This window comes from Manis javanica, chromosome 10, assembly GCF_040802235.1.
Source record: "Manis javanica isolate MJ-LG chromosome 10, MJ_LKY, whole genome shotgun sequence".
In the NCBI taxonomy this organism is placed as follows: Eukaryota; Metazoa; Chordata; class Mammalia; order Pholidota; family Manidae; genus Manis; species Manis javanica.
In genome coordinates, this window is record NC_133165.1 from 94973152 (window position 1) to 94989652 (window position 16501).

The following is a 16501-nucleotide window of genomic DNA, read 5'->3' on the forward strand; positions in this document are numbered from 1 at the left end:
ATATGGAAAAAGAAGTAAAAAATTTCTAATGTACAAAGAGCTCTTAGAGTATCAATTTAAAAACAATAAAATTGTCAAAGGATATCAAGACATCCTAAACCTAAACCAATAAAAACAAACACCTAATTAGAAAATGAAAAGGAAAAGATGTTCAACTTAAAGAAGAGATCCCTTTTGTCTATCCGTTGGCTTTGGTATATGGGGATTACTTCTGTGAACCACTGGTGTGTAGTTCAAAGTGGTACAACCTTATTTACCGAAATTTAACATAAGCATTAGCCTTTGCTCCAATGATTGCATTTCCTACTCATTCACTCTAAGGAGAATAACAAAAAGGAAACAGATTCACAAGAATGTTCCTCATTCCTTTTTTTATGACAGGTGTTTCTAAAAACAGTGTAAGTGCCATCACTAAGACACAAATTATAGTGCATGCATACAATGAGCCATTAAAAACAATGATGTAAATCTATTTACATGAAAATATATCCATAGCATATAGGTTGTTTTTTGTCCCAGATAAAAGCAGAATACATATCAGCATGAACAGTGTCATCCCAACATGAATATCTGTATATATGTGAAGGTAGTTGTACAAAGAGATCTAGAAGGATGTTGGCCAAAATGCAAGAGATTTATTTTATATTTTGGACTTTTCTATCTTGATTTTTTTTATAATGAATATGTCATTTTTACAAAATGAAATTGTGTTTACTTTTTAATTAAAGTTATGCCAGTGAAGTGGGACCAGCTGACTATAGACCCTCACAGGTAGATAACCAATGTGTTATCTAGAGTTGAGCAGTCTGACTCATCACTTAAATATCATGATTCTTACTCCCCAGATTAAATGGGTGTCCTTCCTTTGCGTTCTCTCTACAGCCTGTCACAGTATTTGTAACACTTGACCATTGTATATAGTTCCCTCTTTATAAATCACTGGACTGCTCCTATATACAACACACACACACACACACACACACACACTCACAGAAACACACACACCCTTTTTCTGTCTGTTAAGTAGTTCTTTTCCCCTGATTCATTATTTGTCATCTACTTTATTTTTGTGTGAAAAGTTTTAATGTAGTCAAAATGGTAATAGACATACAAATGTTAAGGGGATAGTTCCAAGAACTTTATGCCAATAAATATGAAAAGAAATGGACAAATTCCTGAAAAATATGAAAAAAAAAAACCTGATACTTAAGAAGGAAAAGAAAATTAAATGGGCCAATGTTTAAAAATTGAATTGTAATAAAAATCTTCCCACAAAGAAAACTCCAGGCCCAGATGGCTTCACCAGTAAATCTTATCAAAGAAGATAATACACCAGTCCTACACTATTTCTGAAAACAGAGCAGGAAGAAACACTTCCAAACCCATATGGCCAACATAATCCTGATACCAAAACTTCACAAAGACATTGTACAGGAAAATTACAAACCAATGTGCCTCATAAATATGGATTTTAAAATTCTTAATGAAATACTGGCAATTGAACATTCTACTATACAGGATAAGATACCATGGCCAAGGAAAGTGAAGTTTAATATTGAAAAGTCGGTGTAATTCACCACATTGAATTGAATGAAATAGAGAAACACATTATATGGTTGAATGCATATGTTAAGTGAAAGCCACATATTGTATGATTCCATTTCTATAAAATGTCCAGAACAGGCAAATCCATAGGGAAAGAAAGTAGATTCATAGTTATCAAGGGCTGGGGCCGGAGATAATGGAACATGACTGCTGATGAGTATAGAGTTGATATCTGGAGTGAAGAAAATGTTCTGAAATTACTGATGATGGTTGCACAGCTTTGTGAATATACTAGGACCACTGAATTATACACTTGAAAAGAGTGAATTCTATGGTACATGGGTTATATCAATAAAAATTTGGAAAGAAGTAGAACTGTATTCATAGATAACATTGGAAACGAAGTAAAAGTTCACAGACAACATTATTATATACATAAAAAAGCCTATGGAATATACAAGAGAGCCACTAGAACTAATAGGTTAATTTAGAAAGTCATAGGATACAAGGTCAGTATACCAAAAGCAATTCAATTTCTATATACTAAGAACAAAACAATACCATTTATTCATTTAGGAAATGAAATTGAAAACAACCCCATTTATAATACAACCAAAAACATCAGAAACCTAGGAATAAACAACAAAAAATATACAGGACCTCTATTAAAAACCATAAAACATAACTGAAGAAAATTATTAAAAGACCTAAGTAAACCAAAAATATGTCATATTTATAATGGGAAAACTCATCATTAAGCTGCCCATTCTTCCTAAATTGATTTGTAAATTCAACCCAATCTCAAAATTCCACCAGGCTTTTTTAAAGACGGAGGCAAAATAAATATAAAATTTATCTAAAAAGGTGAAGGACCTAGGATAGCCAAGAAAAAAAATCTTTAAATAGAACAAATTTGGAAGACTTACACTACCTGATTTCAAGACTTTTATAAAGTTACCATAAGCAAGACAATATATTATTTACAGAAGGATAAACTAGTAAATAGACATATTTGAGTCTACAAGTAGACCCATACATATAGTTCTTTATTACTAAGGCACCAAAGCAATAAATGATGAAATTTTTTTAAACAAATATTGTTAAAACAATTGGATATCTGTAAGAAAAATTTACTTCAGCCCTATTTCATTCCAAACACAAAGATTAATTAAAGGTGGCTGATAGGCTGAATGTTAAACCCAGATTCATAAAACGTCTAGAAGAAAACACAGAAGAATATTTTAGTAACTTTGTAGTAGGCAAGTATTTCTTTATATCAAACAAAAGGTGCTAATCATAAAAGAAAAATTTGACAAAATGGACTTTTTCAAAACTTAAATTTCCAGAGACATAAAGGCAGCATTATGCTACAGAGTGGGAAATAATCACCACACATGTATCTAGCAAAGGACTTGTATCAAGAATATATAAAGAACTAAAGTTAAAAAAATTATGAACAACAATTCAATAACATCTCAACAACATGGGTATAGAAAGAATGTGCTGCAACATAATAAAAACTATATATGACAAGCCCACTAACACACTTAACAGTGCAAAGCTGAAAGCTTTTTCTCTAAGATCAGGAACAAAACAAGGATAACTACTCTTGCCACTTTTATCCAACATAGTATTGGAAATCCTAGTCAGAGCAATTAGGAGAAAAAATATATATAGAAAATAGTATAATAATATTATATAATAACTTTAATTATTTTAATTAGTAACACTATATATTGAAAACCCTAAAGACTCCACCAAAATACTGTGAGCTCTAGTAAATCAATTAAGTTTGAAGGATACAGAATCAATATTGAGAAATCTGTTGTGTTTCTATAGACTAATAATAAACTAGTAGAAAGAGAAATCAATAAAACAATTCCATTTACAATTGCATCAAAAATAATAAAATACCCAGGAATATTTTCTTTGCTTTTTTTATTAAAATAATAGTTGATGGTCAATATTATATTGGTTTCAGGTATACAATAATTCACAATTATATGCATTATTAAATGCTCACTATGATATAGTTACCTGTCAACACACAAAGATATTACAGTATTGACTATATTCTCTGTGCTGTACTTTCATCATGTGACTATAATTAACCAAGGAAGTGAAAGATTTGTACAATGAAAACTATAAGACATTGATGAAATAAACTGGACACAAATAAATAGAAAGATATTCTGTGCTCATGTGTTAGAAGAATTAATATTGATAAAATGGCCATACTCATTTTCAATGCAGATTCAATGCAATCACTATCAAAATTCTAATGTTATTTTTCACAGAAATAGGATGAACAGTACTACAGTTTGTATGGAACTACTAAAGACCCCAAATAGCCAAAGCAATCTTGAGAAAGAACAGCAAAGCTAGAGGCATCATGCTTCCTGATTTCAAACTGCAAGTTTATAGTGATCAAAACAGTATGGTATTGGCATGAAAACAGGCACTTAGTTCAAAGGAACAGAGTGGAGACCCAAGAAATAATCCCACATATATATATATATGTATGTATATACAGTCAATTGATTTATGAAGATGAGTAAGAATATGCAATGGAGAAAGGACAGTCTCTTTAATAAATGGTGTTGGGAAAACGACAGCCATATGCAATATGCAAAAGAATGAAACTGAACCACTATCTCACACCACACACAAAAACTAATCCAAAATGGATTAAAGACTTGAATATAAGACCTAAAGCATAAAGTTTCTTAAAGAAAACAGGCAGTAAGTTCCTTGACATGAGTCCAGGAGATGATGTTTTAGATTTGACATCAAAAGCAAAGGCACCAAAAATAAGCAGATCTGCATCAGACTAAAAACTTCTGCACAGCAAAGGAAGCCATGAACAAAACGAAAAGGCAAGCTGCCAAACAGGAGAAAATATTTGCAAGTTATATATATAATAAGGGGTTAATATTCCAAAATATATAAAGAAGTCATCCAACTCAATTGCAAAAAAAAAAAATCTGATAAAAAATAGGCAGAGATGCATGGTGACTATAGTAATAATACTGTATCACATATTTGAACATTGCTAAAAGTAAATCTTAAAAGTCCTCATCACAAGTTAAAAAAATGTGTAACTATGTATGGTGATGGTGTTAACTAGGCTTATTCGGGTGATCATTTTGCAATATATACAGATATCATTATGTTGTATACCTGAAACTAATATAATGTTATATGTCAACTCGATTTTTTTAAAATGAGCAGAGGATCTAAATAGATGTTTTATTGAAGAAGAGATACAGATGGCCAACAGGTACGTGAAAAGGTGCTCAATATCATCTGGGAAATGCAAATCAAAACTTCAGCGAGATAATCACCTTACACCTGCCAGAATAGCTATTAACAAAAAGACAAGAAATAACAAGTATTGGCGAGGATGTGAGGAAAAGGGAACCCTTGTGCACTGTTGATGGGAAAGCAAGTTGATACAGCCACTCTGAAAAACAGTACAGAGGTTCCTCAAAAAAATGGAACAACTATATGATCCAACAATTCCACTTCAGTATATTTATCCAAGGAAAATGAAAACACTAACTCAAGAAGATATATGCACCCCCATATTTACTGTAGCATTATTTTTTATAATAGCCAAGATGCTGAAGTATCCATTAATGTTTGAATGGATAAAGAAAATTTGATGTACAGTAATACTGTACTGCACATTTAAAAGTTGCTAAAACAGTAGACCTTTAAAGTTTCCAGCACAAGAAAAAAATCACACCTGTATGGTGATGGATGTTACTACACTTACTGTGGTGATCATGTCCTGATATATATAAATATCAAGTCATTGTTTTGTATACCTGAAACTAATACAATGTTATCTGTCAATTATATCTCAATATTTAAAACAAAGATAGTAACAAAGACTTGAACAGACCCCTCATAAGATACACAAATGTCTAGTAACACATGAAAAGAAGCCCAATATCTTTAATCATCAAGGAAATGTAAATTAAAGCCACAATGAGATTCTATTTCATGTGACTAAAGTGACCAAAAAAGTCTAATAACATATAAATACTAGTGAGGATTTGAAGTTCCCAGAACTCATACATTGCTAGAGTGACTATAGAATAATACAATCATTTTGGAAAGCTGTTTAGCAAATTGTTCATAGTTAAACATCATCTATCCTATCCTAACCCAGCAATTTCACTCTTAGTTATCAAAGAATAATGAACATACAAGTTCACAAAAGACTCATAAAAAGCATGTTTAGAGCAACTTTATTCATAACTAAAAACTAGAAACAGCCCTAACATCCATAAACAGGGGCACAGATAAACAAATTATATATTTATAAAATGGAACATGACTCAGCAATAAAAGGAACTGCCAATATTCCTAACAATGTGGGTAAGTCTCACAGATATTTTGATAAACAGAAGAAGCCAGGCACAAGTATGTGCTGTAAGGTTCTACTCATACAAAATCCAAAAAAGACAATTACTAATCTGGTTTTAGAAATCCAACAGTGGTTGCAAAGGACAATGACAAGAGGGATACAAGAGAACTTTCTGGGGTGATGGAAAGTGAATATGTTTTGAATGGTGGTTACAAAGGTACATAGTTGTCAAACTCATCAAAATGAACATCTGAGAAGAACAAAGTTGGAGAACTGATGGTACCCAACTTCATGACTTACTATAAAACTAGAGCAATCAGGATAGTGTAGTACTGGCAAAAGAACAGACAAATAGGCTAATGGAATAGAACAGATAACCCAAAAATGGACCTCCATATATACAGTCAACTGATCTTTGACAAAAGAGCAGAGATAATACAATGGAGCAAAGATAGCCATTTCAACAAATTCTAGAACAACTGGATATCCATTTGTAAAAATATGAGTCCATACACAGACCTTTAACCCTTTACAAAAAAATTAACTCAAAATGGATTATAGACCTAGATGTAAAACACAAAACTATAAAACTCCTAGAAGATAACATAGGAGAAAATCTCAGTTACCTTAGGTATGGTGGTGCCTTCATAGATACAACACCTAAGACACCATCCATGAAGAAGAAAAATTACCAGTTGGATTTTATTAAAATTAAAAACTATAACAAGACAATGTCAGGAAAATAAGAAGACCAGGAGAAAATATTTGCAAAAGGCTCATGTGATAAAGGACCATACTCAAAATACACAAAGGACTCTTAAAACTCAATAACAAAAAAAAAATCTGATTTTAAAAAATAGGTCAAAGACCTTAACAGACACCTCACCTAAGAAGACATACAGATGGTAAATAAGCATATGAAAAAATGCTCCACATCATAAGTCATCAGGAAGACACAAACTAAAGCAATGAGATACTACTACATATCTATTAGAATGGCAGAAATTCAGAGCACTGACAACACCAAATGCTGACAAGGATTGGAACAAGAGGAATTCTCATTCATTGATGGTAGGAATGCAAAATGGTACAGTCTCTTTGGAAGACAGTTTGGTGGTTTCTTATTAAACATATTTTTACCATATGATCCAGCAATAGCAGTCCTTGGTATTTACCAAAAGACAAAACATGTCCACATAAAAACCTGGACATGGATGTTTCTAGCAGCATTGTTCCTAATTGCTGAAACTTGGAAGCAATCAAAATATCCTTCAGCAGGTGCATTGATAAATAAACTGTATTACAATCAACAATGGAATGTTTTTTGGCAATAAAAAGAACTATCTAGCTATGAAAACATGTGGGGGAGCCTTAAATACATATTTACTAAGTGAAAGATGCCAATCTGAAAAGGCTACATACTGTAGGATTCCAACCATATGACATTCTGACTATATGAGACAAAATATAGAGAGATAATAAAAAGGTCAGTGATTGTCATGTTGGGGGTAAGGATGGGAGAAGTGAATAGGCAGAGCACAGAGGATATGGGGGGTAGTGTAAATTATACTGTATGGTATTATAATGGTGGGTACATGTCATATATTTGTGTAAACCCATAGAACATACAATAGCAAGAGTGAACCCTAAGGTAAAATATGGACTTAGGGTGATTATGATGAGTCAGTGTCAATTCATCCCTTGTAAAAAAAAGTATTCTGGTGAGTAATGTTGATAATGGAGAGGATATGCATGTGTGGAGCTGAGCAAAAATCAAAATCAACTCCTAAATTAATATGGGAAATCAATGTACCTTCATCTCAGTATAGTTGTAAACCTAAAACTGCTATAAAGAAATAGTGCTTTTTAAAAAAATGAACATCTAAGATATATGCATTTTTTTTTTTAGAGGGCATCTCTCATATTTATTGATCAAATGGTTGTTAACAACAATAAAATTCAGTATAGGGGGGTCAATGCCCAATGTACAATCATTAATCCATCTCAAGCCTAATTCTCGTCAGTCTCCAATCTTCTGAAGCATAACGAACAAGTTCTTACATGGTGAACGAATTCTTACAGAGTGAATAAATTCTTACATGGTGAACAGTACAAGGGCATTCATCACAGAAACTTTCGGTTTTGATCATGCAATATGACCTATAAACCATCAGGTCAAATATGAATATTCATTTGATTTTTGTACTTGATTTATATGTTGATCCCACATTTCTCCTATTATTATTATTATTTTTATTTTTAATAAAATGCTGAAGTGGTAGGTAGATGCAAGATAAAGGTAGAAAACATAGTTTAGTGCTGTAAGAAGGCAAATGTAGATGATCAGATGATCAGGTGTGTGCCTATGGACTAAGTATTAATCCAGGCTAGACAAGGGCAGCAAGACATCCACGGATGCAGAAGATTTCTCTCAAAGCAGGGGGGTGAGGTTCTGAGCCTCACCTCTGTTGATCCCCAAATTCTCACCTGATGGCCCCCCTGCGACTGTGCCTGTCTTAGGTTGTTCCTCCCTTGAGGAATCTTACCCATCTCTGGCTAACCAGTCATCTTCCGGGGCCATACAGGGAAATGTAAAGTTGGTAAGTGAGAGAGAAGCCATATTGTTTGCAAAGGTTAGCTTTTTACTTCTTTGCAGATTTATGCCCTGTGGCTTCTATGCCCAGCACTTGTCTCGAGGTATCTTTACCACCTGGAGGAATTATGATACTCGGTAAATTCGATATGAGGCACGAATTCTATTTAAGGTTTGTAATTAGGAAGGAAGAAGAAAAGCTATAGATGTAGCATATGAAGGAAACTTGGGAGGATTGATTATTTCTTTGACATATCTTCTTGTATAGTACTTAAGTATGTATAGGTTTTAAACTACTAACTAATTTGCACACACATATTAACATAATAGGAATACGGTGACATAAACAAAGCAAATCTATAATTACCAGCCATCTCCAGTGAAGCCAAGAAAACCATTTAGGCACCCTAGGCATTTGTGAAAATTTATCTATGATATGATGGATATTTTCCAACTGTACTTGAACCATCAGACAAATTAAAGCAGCCCATTTCTGGGATCTGTTCACATCCCATATGTTCTTTTAACCATAGATAGTCTATAGTCATGAGATTTTGGGGTGCTACAACTTGCACCCCTCCCAACCCCTGGTTGAGTTCCAACAGTACAGATCCAGTCAAATTCGTTGTCTCACTGTATGCACATGCCAGCCTAGACATCTCCCTCCTCCTTCTTATGGCAAGTCCAGGAGACGGTGGGCTGGATGCAGCCACAACCGCAGCATCGTCCGGATCCCTGTGGAGGCTTTTTGATGATCATCCCCCGGCACGAGTCCTCCAGAGAGTGCTGATGCCGGAAGCTCCTCCTCATATCGTATCTTAGTTCATTTTCTGGGTATCCAAGCTAGGCCTTGATCTTCTGCGTAGAAACAAACAGACCCTTTGCCCACACTTTGACATGCCCTCTATACCACTGTGCAGAACTCATTGGAGGTCAGCACACAGGAACTGCTTTTTTTTTTTTTTTTTAATTAAGAGAAAGGAATATTATCAGAAAAGAGTACCTCCATAGCTGATCATCTGACACCCTTTAAGTGATCAACATTAAGGATATTTAAAGCATGCGTTGATCTTTGATTTACCAATAGTTTTATCCTGTTAAGGAGTAATCCCCCTTTTCTTTCTTTCTTTCTTTTTTTTTTTTTTAATTTTTAATCTACACTTACCTGAAGAATAGTATGTTTACTATGCTCTCCCCTATATCAGGTCCCCCCTAACAACCACATTACGGTTACTGTCCATCAGCTTAGCAAAATGTGGTAGAGTCACTACTTGTCCTCTCTGTGTTGTGCAGCCCACCCTCCCCTTTCTCCCTCCCCCCCATGCATGCTAATCTTAATACCCCCCTTCTTCTCCCCCCCCCTTATCCCTCCCTGCCCACCCATCCTCCCCAGTTCCTTTCCCTTTGGTACCTGTTAGTCCATTTTTGGGTTCTGTAATTCTGCTGCTGTTTTGTTCCTTCAGTTTTTCCTTTGTTCCTATACTCCTCAGATGAGTGAAATCATTTGGTATTTCTCTTTCTCCGCTTGGCTTATTTCACTGAGCATAATACTCTCCAGGTCCATCCATGTTGCTGCAAATGGTTGGATTTTTCCACTTCTTATGGCTGAGTAGTATTCCATTGTGTATATGTACCACATCTTCTTTATCCATTCATCTACAGATGGACATTTAGGTTGCTTCCAATTCTTGGCTATTGTAAATAGTGCTGCGATAAACATAGGAGTGCATCTGTCTTTCTCAAACTTGATTGCTGCGTTCTTAGGGTAAATTCCTAGGAGTGGAATTCCTGGGTCAAATGGTAGGTCTGTTTTGAGCATTTTGATGCACCTCCATACTGCTTTCCACAATGGTTGAACTAATTTACATTCCCACCAGCAGTGTAGGAGGGTTCCCCTTTCTCCACAGCCTCGCCAACATTTGTTGTTGTTTGTCTTTTGGATGGCAGCTATCCTTACTGGTGTGAGGTGATACCTCATTGTAGTTTTAATTTGCATTTCTCTGATAATTAGCGATGTGGAGCATCTTTTCATGTGTCTCTTGGCCATCTGTATTTCTTTTTTGGAGAACTGTCTGTTCAGTTCCTCTGCCCATTTTTTAATTGGGTTATTTCTTTTTGTTTGTTGAGGCGTGTGAGCTCTTTATATATTCTGGACGTCAAGCCTTTATCAGATCTGTCATTTTCAAATATATTCTCCCATACTGTAGGGTTCCTTTTTGTTCTATTGATGGTGTCTTTCGCTGTACAGAAGCTTTTCAGCTTAATGTAGTCCCACTTGCTCATTTTTGCTGTTGTTTTCCTTGCCCGGGGAGATATGTTCAAGAAGAGATCACTCATGTTTATGTCTAAGAGGTTTTTGCCTATGTTTTTTTCCAAGAGTTTAATGGTTTCGTGACTTACATTCAGGTCTTTGATCCATTTTGAGTTTACCTTTGTATATGGGGTTAGACAATGGTCCAGTTTCATTCTCCTACATGTAGCTGTCCAGTTTTGCCAGCACCATCTGTTGAAGAGACTGTCATTTTGCCATTGTATGTCCATGGCTCCTTTATCAAATATTAATTGACCATATATGTTTGGGTTAATTTCTGGGGTCTCTAATCTGTTCCACTGGTCTGTGGCTCTGTTCTTGTGCCAGTACCAAATTGTCTTGATTACTATGGCTTTGTAGTAGAGCTTGAAGTTGGGGAGTGAGATCCCCCCTACTTTATTCTTCTTTTTCAGGATTGCTTTGGCTATTCGGGGTCTTTGGTGTTTCCATATGAATTTTTGAATTATTTGTTCCAATTCATTGAAGAATGTTGCTGGTAATTTGAGAGGGATTGCATCAAATTTGTATATTGCTTTCGGCAGGATGGCCATTTTGACGATATTAATTCTTCCTAGCCATGAGCATGGGATGAGTTTCCATTTATTAGTGTCCCCTTTAATTTCTCTTAAGAGTGACTTGTAGTTTTCAGAGTCTAAGTCTTTCACTTCCTTGGTTAGGTTTATTCCTAGGTATTTTATTCTTTTTGATGCAATGGTGAATGGAATTGTTTTCCTGATTTCTCTTTCTATTGATTCGTTGTTAGTGTATAGGAAAGCTACAGATTTCTGTGTGTTGATTTTGTATCCTGCAACTTTGCTGTATTCCGATATCAGTTCTAGTAGTTTTGGAGTGGAGTCTTTAGGGTTTTTTATGTACAGTATCATATCATCTGCAAATAGTGACAGTTTAACTTCTTCTTTACCAATCTGGATTCCTTGTATTTCTTTGTTTTGTCTGATTGCCGTGGCTAGGACCTCCAGTACTATGTTAAATAACAGTGGGGAGAGTGGGCATCCCTGTCTGGTTCCCGATCTCAGTGGAAATGCTTTCAGCTTCTCGCTGTTCAGTATAATGCTGGCTGTGGGTTTATCATATATGGCCTTTATTATGTTGAGGTACTTGCCCTCTATTCCCATTTTGCTGAGAGTTTTTATCATGAATGGATGTTGAATTTTGTCAAATGCTTTTTCAGCATCTATGGAGATGATCATGTGGTTTTTGTCTTTCTTTTTGTTGATGTGGTGGATGATGTTGATGGATTTTCGAATGTTGTACCATCCTTGCATCCCTGGGATGAACCCCACTTGGTCATGGTGTATGATCCTTTTGATATACTGGTGAATTCTGTTTGCTAGTATTTTATTGAGTATTTTTGCATCTACATTCATCAGGGATATTGGTCTGTAATTTTCTTTTTTGGTGGGGTCTTTTCCTGGTTTTGGTATTAGGGTGATGTTGGCTTCATAGAATGAGTTTGGGAGTATTCCCTCTTCTTCTATTTTGTGGAACACTTTAAGGAGAATGGGTATTATGTCTTCTCTGTGTGTCTGATAAAATTCCGAGGTAAATCCGTCCGGCCCCGGGGTTTTGTTCTTGGGTAGTTTTTTGATTACTGTTTCAATTTCTTTGCTTGTAATTGGTTTGTTTAACTTTTGTGTTTCTTCCTTGGTCAGTCTTGGGAGGTTGTATTTTTCTAGGAAGTTGTCCATTTCTTCTAGGTTTTCCAGCTTGTTGGCATATAGGTTTTCATAGTAGTCTTTAATAATTCTTTGTATTTCTGTGGAGTCTGTCGTGATTTTTCCATTCTCATTTCTGATTATGTTGATTTGTGTTGACTCTCTTTTTCTCTTAATAAGTTGGGCTAGAGGCTTATCTATTTTGTTTATTTTCTCAAAGAACCAGCTCTTGGTTTCGTTGATTTTTGCTATTGTTTTATTCTTCTCAATTTTGTTTATTTCTTCTCTGATCTTTATTATGTCCCTCCTTCTGCTGACTTTAGGCCTCATTTGTTCTTCTTTTTCCAGTTTTAATAATTGTGATGTTAGACTATTCATTTGGGATTGTTCTTCCTTCTTCAAGTGTGCCTGGATTGCTATATACTTTCCTCTTAAGACTGCTTTCGCTGCATCCCACAGAAGTTGGGGCTTAGTGTTGTTGTTGTCATTTGTTTCTATATATTCCTTGATCTCTATTTTGATTTGTTCATTGATCCATTGATTATTTAGTAGCATGTTGTTAAGCCTCCATGTGTTTGTGAGCCTTTTTGTTTTCTTTGTAGAATTTATTTCTACTTTCATACCTTTGTGGTCTGAAAAATTGGTTGGTAGAATTTCAATATTGTGGAATTTACTGAGGCTCTTTTTGTGAGCTAGTATGTGGTCTATTCTGGAGAATGTTCCATGTGCACTTGAGAAGAATGTATATCCTGTTGCTTTTGGATGTAGAGTTCTATAGATGTCTATTAGGTCCATCTGTTCTAGTGTGTTGTTCAGTGCCTGTGTGTCTTTACTTATTTTCTGCCCGGTGGATCTATCCTTTGGGGTGAGTGGTGTGTTGAAGTCTCCTACAATGAATGCATTGCAGTCTATTTCCCTCTTTAGTTCTGTTAGTATTTGCTTCACATATGCTGGTGCTCCTGTATTGGGTGCATATATATTTAGAATGGTTATATCCTCTTGTTGGACTGAGCCCTTTATCATTATGTAGTGGCCTTCTTTATCTCTTGTTACTTTCTTTGTTTTGAAGTCTATTTTGTCTGATATTAGTACTGCAACCCCTGCTTTCTTCTCACTGTTGTTTGCCTGAAATATGTTTTTCCATCCCTTGACTTTTAGTCTATGCTTATCTTTGGGTTTAAGGTGAGTTTCTTGTAAGCAGCATATAGATGGGTCTTGCTTTTTTATCCATTCTATTACTCTATGTCTTTTGATTGGTGCATTAAGTCCATTTACATTTAGGGTGACTATTGAAAGATATGTACTTATTGCCATTGCAGTCTTTAGATTCGTGGTTACCAAAGGTTCAAGGTTAGCTTCTTTAGTATCTTACTGCCTAACTTAGCTCGCTTATTGAGCTGTTATATACACTGTCTGGAGATTCTTTTCTTCTCTCCCTTCTTATTCCTCCTCCTCCATTCTTCATATGTTGTGTGTTTTGTTCTGTGCTCTTTTTAGGGGTGCTCCCATCTAGAGCAGTCCCTGTAGGATGCCCTGTAGAGGTGGTTTGTGGGAAGCAAATTCCCTCAGCTTGTGCTTGTCTGGGAATTGTTTGATCCCACCATCATATTTAAATGATAGTCGTGCTGGATACAGTATCCTTGGTTCAAGGCCCTTCTGTTTCATTGCATTAAGTATATCATGCCATTCTCTTCTGGCCTGTAGGGTTTCTGTTGAGAAGTCTGATGTTAGCCTGATTGGTTTTCCTTTATAGGTGACCTTTTTCTCTCTAGCTGCCTTTAAAACTCTTTCCTTGTCCTTGATCCTTGCCATTTTAATTATTATGTGTCTTGGTGTTGTCCTCCTTGGATCCCTTCTGTTGGGGGTTTTGTATAACTCCATGGTCTGTTCGATTATTTCCTCCCCCAGTTTGGGGAAGTTTTCAGCAATTATTTCTTCAAAGACACTTTCTATCCCTTTTCCTCTTTCTTCCTCTTCTGGTATCCCTATAATACGAATGTTTTTCCTTTTGTATTGGTCACATATTTCTCTTAGTGTTGTTTCATTCCTGGAGATCCTTTTATCTCTCTCTATGTCAGCTTCTATACGTTCCTGTTCTCTGGCTTCTATTCCTTCAATGGCCTCTTGCATCTTATCCATTCTGCTTATAAATCCTTCCAGGGATTGTTTCACTTCTGTGATCTCTTTCCTGACATCTGTGATCTCCTTCCGGACTTCATCCCACTGCTCTTGCATTTTTCTCTGCATCTCATCCCACTGCTCTTGCATTTTTCTCTGCATCTCATCCCATTGCTCTTGCATTTTTCTCTGCATCTCTGTCAGCATGTTCATGATTTTTATTTTGAATTCTTTTTCAGGAGGACTAGTTAGGTCTGTCTCCTTCTCAGGTGTTGTCTCTGTGATCTTTGTCTGCCTGTAGTTTTGCCTTTTCATGGTGATAGAGATAGTTTGCAGAGCTGGTACAAGTGACCGCTGGAAGAGCTTCCCTTCTTGTTGGTTTGTAGCCTTTTCCTGGGAGAATAGCGACCTCTAGTGGCTTGTGCTGGGCAGCTGTGCGCAGACAGGGCTTCTGCTTCCCGCCCAGTTGCTTTGGGGTTTATCTCAGCTGTTGCTGTGGGCTTGGCCTGGCTGGGGCTGTTCCTCCAAAATGGTGGAGCCCCGTTGGAGGGGGAGCAGCCAGGAGACTATTTATCTACGTAAGGGGCCTCTGTGCTCCCTGCTGCCCAGGGGGTTAGAGTGCCCAGAGATCCCCAGATTCCCTGCTTCTGGTCTAAGTGACCTGTCCTGCCCCTTTAAGATTTCCAAAAAGCACTCTCCAAACCAAAACAACAGCAGCAACAATGAGAGAGGGAACAGAAAGAAAGAGAAAAAAAAAAGGAAAAAAAAGGAAAAAACAAGCGATTTTTTTTTTTTTTTTGTCCTCAGGTGCCGGTCCCAGGCACCCGCTCACTGGTCCTGCTGCCCTGTCTCCCTAGCACCAGGGTCCCTGTCCTTTCAAGGCTTCCAAAAAGCACCCACCCACCGGTCCCGCAGGGAAGGAACGCTCAATATTCTTTGTCCTCAGGCACTGGTCCCACGCACCCGCTCACCAGTCCCGCCGCCCTGCCTCCCTAGCACCGGGGTCCCTGTCCCTTCAAGGCTTCCAAAAAGCACTCGGCAAAAAGAGAGAAAAAAAAGGGGAAAAACGCGCGATTTCTTCCGTCTTCAGGTGCTGGTCTCAGGCACCCACCCACCGGTCCCACAGGGAAAAATGCGGGATATTCTTTGTCCTCAGGTGCCGGTCCCAGGCACCCGCTCACCAGTCCCGCCGCCCTGCCTCCCTAGCACCGGGGTCCCTGTCCCTTTTAGGCTTCCAAAAAGCACTCGCAGAAAAGAGAAAAAAAAAAGGGGAAAAACGCGCGATTTCCTCTGTCCTCAAGTGCCGGTCTCAGGCACCCGCCCACCGGTCCCGCAGGGAAAAACGGGGGATATTCTTTGTCCTCAGGCGCCGGTCCCAGCCACCCGCTCACCAGTCCCGCCACCGTGCCTCCCTAGCACTGGGGTCCCCGTCCCTTCAAGGCTTCCAAAAAGCGCTCGCCAAAAAGAGAAAAAAAAAAAAAAGGGGAAAAACGCGCGACCTCCTCCGTCCTCAGACACCGGTCTCAGGCACCCACCCCCAGGTCTCGCAGGGAGAAACGCGGGATATTCTTTGTCCTCCGGCGCCGTTCCCAGGCACCTCCTCACCGGTCCCGCCACCCTGCCTCCCCAGCAACGGGGGCCCATCCCTCTAAGGCTTCCAAAAAGCGCTCGCCAAAAAAATAAATAAATAAAAAACCGCTCCGGTTTCTCTCCACCCGCCGGGAGCCGGGGGGAGGGGCGCTCGGGTCCCGCCGGGCCGGGGCTTGTATCTTACCCCCTTCACAAGGCGCTGGGTTCTTGCAGGTGTGGATGTGGTCTGGATGTTGTCCTGTGTCCTGTGGTTTCTATTTTAGGAAGATTTTTCTTTGTTATATTTTCATAGC